The sequence below is a fragment of the Rhinoraja longicauda genome, chromosome 39 (assembly GCF_053455715.1).
Source record: "Rhinoraja longicauda isolate Sanriku21f chromosome 39, sRhiLon1.1, whole genome shotgun sequence".
NCBI lineage: Eukaryota > Metazoa > Chordata > Chondrichthyes > Rajiformes > Arhynchobatidae > Rhinoraja > Rhinoraja longicauda.
The window spans coordinates 17,132,133-17,141,584 of record NC_135991.1 but is presented as its reverse complement, the minus strand read 5'-3'; the positions used below and the strand labels follow the sequence as shown (position 1 = coordinate 17,141,584).

The following is a 9,452-nucleotide window of genomic DNA, read 5'->3' as shown; positions in this document are numbered from 1 at the left end:
TGGGGTGGGTTGTGTATGTGGGGTGTGTGTGTGTGTGTGTGTGTGGGGGTGTGTGTGTGGGGTGTGTGTGTGTGGGATGTGTGTGTGGGGTGTGTGTGTGTGTGGGGTGTGTGTGTGTGGGGTGTGTGTGTGTGTGGGGTGTGTGTGTGTGTGGGGTGTGTGTGTGTGTGTGGTGTGTGTGTGTGTGGGGTGTGTGTGTGTGTGTGGGGTGTGTGTGTGTGGGGTGTGGGGTGTGTGTGTGTGGGGTGTGTGTGTGTGTGGGGGTGTGTGTGTGGTGTGGGGTGTGTGTGGGGTGTGTGGTGTGGGGTGTGGGGGTGTGTGTGTGTGTGTGTGTGTGTGTGTGGGGTGTGTGTGGGGTGTGTGTGTGGTGTGGGGTGTGTGTGGGATAGTGTTAGTGTGCGGGGATCGCTGGTCGGCGCGGACGGACGGACTCGGTGGGGAAGGGATTGTGTTTCCGCGCTGTGTCTCCAAACTAAACTAAAACAGCAACAATAATTTTATCTTTCTACAGACTAAATACTCAGCAGACAATGTTGAATTTCGATGGGATTTGTGAGGTTATATTTCAACCAGGTATGTTTTCAACAGAGAGGAACAGAGTCCCAGCCTGCCCCAACCTCCCTCTCCCTGTAGCTCAGGCCCCTCGAGTCCTGGCTACATCCTCGTCAATCTTCTCCGCGCCCTTTCCAGCTCCACGATATCTTTCCCGTAACGCGGCGCCCAGAACTGAACACAGCGTCTAAACGCGGCCTCACCAACGTCATGTACAACTGCAACGTGACCTCCCAACATCTACACTCAATACTCTGACTGATGAAGGCCAATGTGCCAAACAACATCTTGACTGCCCTGTCTACCTGTGACACCACTTTCAGGGGACTGTGTACCTGCGCTCCTAGAAACATAGAAACATAGAAAATAGGTGCAGGAGTAGGCCATTCGGCCCTTCGAGCCTGTACGCACCGCCATTCAATATGATCATGGCTGATCATCCAACTCAGTATCCCGTACCTGCCTTCTCTCCGTACCCCCCTGATCCCTTTAGCCACAAGGGCCACATCTAACTCCCTCTTAAATATAGCCAATGAACTGGCCTCAACTACCTTCTGTGGCAGAGAATTCCACAGACTCACCACTCTCTGTGTGAAAAAATGTTTTCTCATCTCGGTCCTAAAAGACTTCCCCCTTATCCTTAAGCTGTGACCCCTGGTTCTGGACTCCCCCAACATCGGGAACAATCTTCCCGCATCTAGCCTCTCCAACCCCTTAAGAATTTTATATGTTTCTATAAGATCCCCCCTCAGTCTTCTAAACCCCAGCGAGTACAAGCCCAGTCTATCTAGTCTTTCCTCATATGCAAGTCCCGCCATCCCAGGGGATCAATCTGGTGAACCTTCTCTGTACTCCCTCTAAGGCAAGAACGTCTTTCCTCAGGTTAGGAGACCAAAACTGCACACAATACTCCAGGTGCGGTCTCACCAAGGCCCTGTACAACTGCAGCAGAACCTCCCTGCTCCTAAACTCAAATCCTCTTGCTATGAATGCCAACATACCATTGGCTTTCTTCACTGCCTGCTGCACCTGCATGCTTGCTTTCAATGACTGGTGCACCATGACACCCAGGTCACGTTGCATCTCCCTTTCTCCCAATCGGTCACCATTCAGGTAATACTCTGCTTTCCTGTTCTTGCCGCCAAAGTGGATAACCTCACATTTATCCACATTATATTGCATCTGCCATGCATTTGCCCACTTGCCTAATCTATCCAAGTCACTCTGCAGACTCCTAGCATCCTCCTCGCAGCTAACACTGCCACCCAGCTTCGTGTCATCCGCAAACTTAGAGATGTTGCATTCAATTCCCTCGTCCAAATCATTAATATACACTGTAAATAGCTGGGGTCCCAGCACTGAGCCTTGCGGTACCCCACTAGTCACTGCCTGCCATTCCGAAAAGGACCCGTTTATTCCTACTCTTTGCTTCCTGTCCGCCAACCAATTTTCTATCCACCTCAACAATGAACCTTCAATACCGTGTGCTTTAAGTTTGTACCCCAATCTCCCATGTGGGACCTTGTCAAAGGCCTTCTGGAAGTCCAGATATAACACATCGACTGGTTCTCCTTTATCCACTCTACTAGTTACATCCTCGAAAAATTCTATAAGATTCGTCAGACATGATTTGCCTTTGGTAAATCCATGCTGACTTTGTCCGATGATTTCACCACTTTCCAAATGTGATGCTATCACATCTTTAATAACTGACTCTAGCATTTTCCCCACTACCGATGTTAGGCTAACTGGTGTATAATTCCCCGTTTTCTCTCTCCCTCCCTTTTTAAAAAGTGGGGTTACATTAGCTACCCTCCAGTCCTCAGGAACTACTCCAAGATCACTCTCTGCTCTACAACACTCCCTGTCTACCTGGGAACTGTGTACCTGCGCTCCTAGATCCCTCTCTGCTCTACGACACTCCCTGTCTACCTGGGAACTGTGTACCTGCGCTCCTAGATCCCTCTCTGCTCTACAACACTCCCTGTCTACCTGCTGAACAATCTTTCTCTCTACAGATCGGGAAAAAAGGTTTGCAGGTAAAACTGTTGGTGGAAGAAAAGGATCCAGTTTCGAACTTGGAAGAAAAAGTTATAAAGGTTTACGATTACTACAATCCTCGTAAGTTTGCAACAGAAGAGAGGGGAGGGGAGGGGAGGGGAGGGGAGGGGAAGGGAGGGGAAGGGAGGGGAAGGGGAGGGGAGGGGAGGAGAGGAGAGGGGAGTAGAGGGGAGGGGGAGGGGAAGGGAGGAGAGGAGGGGAGGAGAGGAGAGGGGAGTAGAGGGGAGGGGAGGGGAAGGGAGGGGGAGGGGAAGGGAGGAGAGGAGAGGGGAGTAGAGGGGAGGGGAGGGGAAGGGAGGAGAAGGGAGGAGAGGGGAGGGGAGGAGAGGGGGACGGGAGGGGGGAGGGGGGAGGAGAGGAGAGGAGGGGAGAGGGGAGGGGAGGGGGAGGAGAGGAGAGGAGAGGGGAGGGGAGGGGGAGGAGAGGGGAGGAGAGGAGATATTCATAATTTATCTTTTTATTACAGAGGATGTGGCAAATTTTGTCTACAATACTCCGTGTCGAAAAGGTAACCCCCCTCCCCCCCCCCCCCCCTACACCCCCCTCCCCGTCTCAGTAACCCTCTCCCCTTCCCCCCCCCCCCACACCCCCTCCCCCGTTCTCTTTAGTTTAACTAATCTCTCTTTCTCCAACAGGTTAATTGCATCATCTCCCTCTCTCCCTCCCTCCCTCCCTCCCTCTCTCCCTCCTCCCTCCCTCCCTCCCTCCCTCCCTCCCTCCCTCCCTCCCTCCCTCCCTCCCTCCCTCCCTCCCTCCCTCCCTCCCTCCCTCCCTCCCTCCCTCCCTCCTGCCTCCCTCTCTCCCTCCCTCCCTCCCTCCCTCCCTCCCTCCCTCCCTCCACATCGGGCGATAAGGGACGATCATTGACGATGTTTTATGAATAAACTGATCTCTGAAATCATTTACTGAGTTTTAAATAAACGTTCCAAGCATTTTACCATCGTGTTTGTGTGTGTTTATACTAGTCCCCACCCGCCCACACCGACCAACATGCCCCATCTACACTAGTCCCACCCGCCCACACCGACCAACATACCCCATCTACACTAGTCCCACCCGCCCACACCGACCAACATGCCCCATCTACACTAGTCCCACCCGCCAAACCGACCAACATACCCCATCTACACTAGTCCCACCCGCCCACACCGACCAACATGCCCCATCTACACTAGTCCCACCTGCCCACACCGACCAACATACCCCATCTACACTAGTCCCACCTGCCCACACCGACCAACATACCCCATCTACACTAGTCCCACCCGCCCACACCGACCAACATGCCCCATCTACACTAGTCCCACCTGCCCACACCGACCAACATACCCCATCTACACTAGTCCCACCCGCCCACACCGACCAACATGCCCCATCTACACTAGTCTCACCTGCCCACACCGACCAACATGCCCCATCTACACTAGTCCCACCTGCCCACACCGACCAACATGCCCCATCTACACTAGTCTCACCTGCCCACACCGGCCAACATGCCCCATCTACACTAGTCCCACACAAACCAACATGCCCCATCTACACTAGTCCCACCTGCCCACACCGGCCAACATACCCCATCTACACTAGTCCCACCTGCCCACACCGGCCAACATGCCCCATCTACACTAGTCCCACCTGCCCACACCGACCAACATGCCCCATCTACACCAGTCCCATCTGCCCACACCGACCAACATGCCCCATCTACACTAGTCCCACCCGCCCACACCGACCAACATGCCCCATCTACACTAGTCCCACTCGCCCACACCGACCAACATGCCCCATCTACACTAGTCCCACCTGCCCACAACGCCCAACAGGCCCCATCTACACTAGTCCCACCTGCTCACACCGACCAACATGCCACATCTACACTAGTCCCACCTGCCCACACCGACCAACATGCCCAATCTACACGTCCCACCCGCCCACACCGACCAACATGCCCCATCTACACTAGACCCATCTGCCCCCATCGCCCAACATGCCCCATCTACACTAGTCCCACCCGCCCACACCGACCAACATGCCCCATCTACACTAGTCCCACCTGCCCACACCGACCAACATACCCCATCTACACTAGTCCCACCCGCCCACACCGACCAACATGCCCCATCTACACTAGTCCCACCTGCCCACACCGACCAACATGCCCCATCTACAATAGTCCCACCCGCCCACACCGACCAACATGCCCCATCTACACTAGTCCCACCTGCCCACACCGACCAACATACCCCATCTACACTAGTCCCACCCGCCCACACCGACCAACATGCCCCATCTACACTAGTCCCACCTGCCCACACCGACCAACATGCCCCATCTACACTAGTCTCACCTGCCCACACCGGCCAACATGCCCCCATCTACACTAGTCCCACACAAACCAACATGCCCCATCTACACTAGTCCCACCTGCCCACACCGGCAACATACCCCATCTACACTAGTCCCACCTGCCCACACCGGCCAACATGCCCCATCTACACTAGTCCCACCTGCCCACACCGACCAACATGCCCCATCTACACCAGTCCCATCTGCCCACAACGCCCAACAGGCCCCATCTACACTAGTCCCACCTGCTCACACCGACCAACATGCCACATCTACACTAGTCCCACCTGCCCACACCGACCAACATGCCCAATCTACACGTCCCACCCGCCCACACCGACCAACATGCCCCATCTACACAAGTCCCACCCACCCACACCGACCAACATGCCCCATCTACACTAGTCCCACTCGCCCACACCGACCAACATGCCCCATCTACACTAGACCCATCTGCCCCCATCGCCCAACATGCCCCATCTACACTAGTCCCACCCGCCCACACCGACCAACATGCCCCATCTACACTAGTCCCACCTGCCCACACCGACCAACGTGCCCCATCTACACTAGTCCCACCTGCCCACACCGACCAACATGCCCCATCTACACTAGTCCCACCTGCTCACACCGGCCAACATACCCCATCTACACTAGTCCCACCTGCCCACACCGACCAACATGCCCCATCTACACTAGTCCCACCTGCTCACACCGGCCAACATACCCCATCTACACTAGTCCCACCTGCCCACACCGACCAACATACCCCATCTACACTAGTCCCACCTGCCCACACCGACCAACATGCCCCATCTACACTAGTCCCACCCGCCCACACCGACCAACATGCCCCATCTACACTAGTCCCACCTGCCCACACCGACCAACATGCCCCATCTACACTAGTCCCACCTGCCCACACCGACCAACATGCCCCATCTACACTAGTCCCACCTGCCCACACCGACCAACATGCCCCATCTACACTAGTCCCACACTGACCAACATGCCCCATCTACACTAGTCCCACCTGCCCACACCGACCAACATGCCCCATCTACAATAGTCCCACCCGCCCACACCGACCAACATGCCCCATCTACACTAGTCCCACCTGCCCACACCGGCCAACATGCCTCGTCTACACTAGTCCCACCTGCCCACACCGACCAACATGTCCCGTCTACACTAGTCCCACCCGCCCACACCGGCCAACATGCCCCATCTACACTAGTCCCACCGGCCCACACCGGCCAAAATGCCCCATCTACACTAGTCCCACTCGCCCACACCGGCCAACATGCCCCATCTACACTAGTCCCACCTGCCCACACCGACCAACATGCCCCATCTACACTAGTCCCACCCGCCCACACCGACCAACATGCCCCATCTACACTAGCCCCACATGCCCACACCGACCAACATGCCACATCTACACTAGTCCCACCTGCCCACACCGGCCAACATGCCCCATCTACACTAGTCCCACCCGCCCACACCGACCAACATGTCCCATCTACACTAGTCCCACCTGCCCACACCGACCAACATGCCCCATCTACACTAGTCCCACCTGCCCACACCGACCAACATGCCCCATCTACACTAGTCCCACCTGCCCACACCGACCAACATGTCCCATCTACACTAGTCCCACCTGCCCACACCGACCAACATGCCCCATCTACACTAGTCCCACCTGCCCACACCGACCAACATGTCCCATCTACACTAGTCCCACACCGGCCAACATGCCCCATCTACACTAGTCCCACCTGCCCACACCGACCAACATGCCCCATCTACACTAGTCCCACCTGCCCACACCGACCAACATGTCCCATCTACACTAGTCCCACCTGCCCACACCGACCAACATGCCCCATCTACACTAGTCCCACCTGCCCACACCGGCCAACATGCCCCATCTACACTAGTCCCACCGGCCCACACCGGCCAAAATGCCCCATCTACACTAGTCCCACTCGCCCACACCGGCCAACATGCCCCATCTACACTAGTCCCACCTGCCCACACCGACCAACGTGCCCCATCTACACTAGTCCCATCTGCCCACACCGGCCAACATGCCCCATCTACACTAGTCCCATCTGCCCACACCGACCAACATGCCCCATCTACACTAGTCCCACCCGCCCACACCGACCAACATGCCCCATCTACACTAGTCCCACCTGCCCACACCGACCAACATGCCCCATCTACACTAGTCCCACCTGCCCACACCGACCAACATGCCCCGTCTACACTAGTCCCACACCGACCAACATGCCCCATCTACACTAGTCCCACCGGCCCACACCGACCAACATGCCCCATCTACATTAGTCCCACCTGCCCACACCGACCAACATGCCCCATCTACATTAGTCCCACCTGCCCACAACGCCCAACATGCCCCATCTACACTAGTCCCAGCTGCCCACACCGACCAACATGTCCCATCTACACTAGTCCCACCCGCCCACACCGACCAACATGCCCCATCGACACTAGTCCCACCTGCCCACACCGACCAACAAGCCCCATCTACACTAGTCCCACCCGCCCACACCGACCAACATGCCACATCTATACTAGTCCCACACCGACCAACATGCCCAATCTACACTAGTCCCACCGGCCCACACCGACCAACATGCCCCATCTACACTAGCCCCACATGCCCACACCGACCAACATGCCACATCTACACTAGTCCCACCCGCCCACACCGACCAACATGTCCCATCTACACTAGTCCCACCCGCCCACACCGACCAACATGCCCCATCGACACTAGTCCCACCTGCCCACACCGACCAACAAGCCCCATCTACACTAGTCCCACCCGCCCACACCGACCAACATGCCACATCTATACTAGTCCCACACCGACCAACATGCCCAATCTACACTAGTCCTACCGGCCCACACCGACCAACATGCCCCATCTACACTAGCCCAACCCGCCCACACCGACCAACATGCCCCATCTACACTAGCCCAACCCGCCCACACCGACCAACATGCCCCATCTACACTAGTCCCACCTGCCCACACCGACCAACATGCCCCATCTACACTAGTCCCACCTGCCCACACCGACCAACATGCCCCATCTACACTAGTCCCACCTGCCCACACCGACCAACATGCCCCATCTACACTAGTCCCACCTGCCCACACCGACCAACATGCCCCATCTACACTAGTCCCACCTGCCCACACCGACCAACATACCCCATCTACACTAGTCCCACCCGCCCACACCGACCAACATGCCCCATCTACACTAGTCCCACCTGCCCACACCGACCAACATGCCCCATCTACACTAGTCCCACCTGCCCACACCGACCAACATGCCCCATCTACACTAGTCACACCTGCCCACACCGACCAACATGCCCCATCTACACTAGTCACACCTGCCCACACCGACCAACATGCCCCATCTACACTAGTCCCACACCGACCAACATGCCCCATCTACACTAGTCCCACACCAGCCAACATGCTCCATCTACACTAGTCCCACCTGCCCACACCGACCAACATGCCCCATCTACACTAGTCCCACCTGCCCACACCGACCAACATGCCCCGTCTACACTAGTCCCACCCGCCCACACCGACCAACGTGCCCAATCTACACTAGTCCCACCCGCCCACACCGACCAACATGCCCCATCTACACTAGTCCCACCTGCCCACACCGACCAACATGCCCCATCTACACTAGTCCCACCTGCCCACACCGACCAACATGCCCCATCTACACTAGTCCCACCTGCCCACACCGACCAACATGCCCCATCTACACTAGTCCCACCTGCCCACACCGACCAACATGCCCCATCTACACTAGTCCCACCTGCCCACACCGACCAACATGCCCCATCTACACTAGTCCCACCTGCCCACACCGACCAACATGCCCCATCTACACTAGTCCCACCTGCCCACACCGACCAACATGCCCCGTCGACACTAGTCCCACCTGCCCACACCGACCAACATGCCCCATCTACACTAGTCCCACCTGCCCACACCGACCAACATGCCCCATCTACACTAGTCCCACCTGCCCACACCGACCAACATGCCATATCTACACTAAGGGCGGCACGGTAGCGCAGCGGTAGAGTTGCTGCTTTACAGCGAATGCAACGCCGGAGACTCAGGTTCGATCCTGACTACGGGTGCTGCACTGTAAGGAGTTTGTACGTTCTCCCCGTGACCTGCGTGGGTTTTCTCCGAGATCTTCGGTTTCCTCCCACACTCCAAAGACGTGCAGGTATGTAGGTTAATTGGCTGGGTAAATGTAAAAATTGTCCCTAGTGGGTGTTGGATAGTGTTAATGTGCGGGGATCGCTGGGCGGCACGGACTTGGTGGGCCGAATAGGCCTGTTTCCGGCTGTATATATATGATATATATGATATGATACGATCTACACTAGTCCCACCTTCCCACACCGACCAAC

General features: G+C 56.5%; 1 long non-coding RNA gene across 1 annotated transcript; it reads left to right on the top strand.

Annotated features, from left to right (window-relative positions):
- Positions 1 to 453: 453 nt before the first annotated feature.
- LOC144611261 (uncharacterized) lies at positions 454 to 3,302 on the top strand. The gene is made up of 4 exons (XR_013549499.1): positions 454 to 573; positions 2,571 to 2,673; positions 3,080 to 3,121; positions 3,249 to 3,302. It is a non-coding gene; the product is annotated as an uncharacterized LOC144611261 (long non-coding RNA).
- The last annotated feature ends 6,150 nt before the right edge of the window (positions 3,303 to 9,452 follow it).